This window comes from Microtus oregoni, unplaced genomic scaffold (genome assembly GCF_018167655.1).
Source record: "Microtus oregoni isolate MIOR12 unplaced genomic scaffold, Mior012 000064F_ref0000363, whole genome shotgun sequence".
NCBI lineage: Eukaryota > Metazoa > Chordata > Mammalia > Rodentia > Cricetidae > Microtus > Microtus oregoni.
In genome coordinates, this window is record NW_024543874.1 from 9,579,709 (window position 1) to 9,581,693 (window position 1,985).

Genomic DNA, 1,985 nt, shown 5'->3' on the forward strand with positions numbered 1-1,985 from the left:
TTTTTTTTTTTTTTTTTTTTTTGGATTTTTCGAGACGGGGTTTCTCTGTAGCTTTTGGTTCCTGTCCTGGAACTAGCTCTTGTAGACCAGGCTGGCCTTGAACTCACAGAGATCCGCCTGCCTCTGCCTCCCGAGTGCTGGGATTAAAGGCGTGTACCACCACCGCCCGGCTTTTTGGTTTTTCGAGATAGGGTTTCTCTGTGGCTTTGGAGCCTGTCCTGGAACTAGCTCTGTAGACCAGGCTGGTCTCGAACTCACAGAGATCCGCCTACCTCTGCCTCCCGAGTGCTGGGATTAAAGGCATGAGCCACCATCGCCCAGCCTCAGAGTTGTTTTGATTTGCATTTCTCTGATGACTAAGGATGTTGAACATTTCCTTAAATGTCTTTCAGCCATCTTAGATTCTTCTGTTGAGAATTCTCTATTTAGGTCTGTACTCCATTTTTTTTATTGGATTATGTGATCTTTTGGTGTCCAATTTCTTGAGTTCTTTGTATATTTTGGAGATCAGACTTCTCTGTCTGATGTGGGGTTGGTGGAGATCTTTTCCCATTCTGTAGGCTGTCGTTTTACCTTGTTGAATTTGTCCTTTGCTTTACAGAATCTTTTCAGTTTCAGGAGGTCCCATTTATTAATTGTTTTCTCTCAGTGTCTGTGCTGCTGGGGTTCTATTTAGGAAGTGGTTCCCTGTGCCAATGCGTTCAAGTATATTTCCTACTTCTATAAGGTTCAGTGTGGCTGGCTTTCGATTGAGGTCTTTGATCCATTTGGACTTGAGTTTTGTGCATGGTGATAGATATGGGTCTATTTTCATTTTTCTATATGTTGAAATCCAGTTATGCCAGCACCACTTATTAAATATGCTTTCTTTTTTCCATTTGATTTTTTTTTTTTTGCTTCTTTATCAAATATCAGGTGTTCAAAGATGTGTGGATTGATATCCAGGTCTTCTATTCAGTTCCATCGGTCCCCCTGTCTGTTTTTTTTCTTTTTCTTTTTTTTAAAGACAGGGTCTTTTTATATAGTCTTGGATGGACTGAACTCAACAAAGATCCTCCAGCCTCGGCCTCTGTCTCTCAAATTCTGGGAACAAAGACTTTAATGTAGATTTGAAAACTTGGGGTTGTTGAAAGAGAGGAACTGAGGGGTAGGATAAGCCATGCTTATGTGAGGTGAGGTGTAGAAAAACATCTCACATCCCTTGAAGCTGGAGCTATAGGCAGCATGTGAATCGCCTGATGTGGGGCACTGGGACTTGAACCCAGGTCTATCTGGAAGAGCAACAAATGTTTATAACCACTGGGCCATCTCTTCAGACCTTGTGCTAGAATTCTGTTTTTGTTGTTGTTGTTTACATTTTATGTGCTTTCGTGTTCTACCTGCATGTACGTCTGTTTGAGCATGTTAAATACTCTGGAACTGGAGTTACAGACAGTTGTGAGCTGTCATGTATGTGTTGGGAATTAAACCCTGGTCCTCTGGAAGAACAGAGATCTTAACAGCTGAACCATCTCTCCAGACCCTGTGCTAGAATTAATTCTTTTTTTTTTTTTTTTTTTTTTTTGGTTTTTCGAGACAGGGTTTCTCTGTGGCTTTGGAGCCTGTCCTGGAACTAGCTCTGTAGACCAGGCTGGTCTCGAACTCACAGAGATCCACCTGCCTCTGCCTCCGGAGTGCTGGGATTAAAGGCGTGCGCCACCATCGCCCGGCCTAGAATTAATTCTTAACCATTAGCTGGCAAAAGGCTTCAACCAGATTCTGGGGTGAGGGGCTCCTCTACCTTCTCACCACCTCATTTTGTCTTTTTGTGCTGCTTCAGTGTTAATGGGCAGTCAGTAGGAGAGGGGCCTCTTGTGTTGATGGGCAGTCAGGAGAGTGGGACACCCTTGCTGTGCCCTGCAGTGTACCACAACACACAGATGTTCCACTTGTCACCAGGTCCAGCTCTTTGGTTCATGCTAGTGGTGGGGGATTGAGAAGTGGGA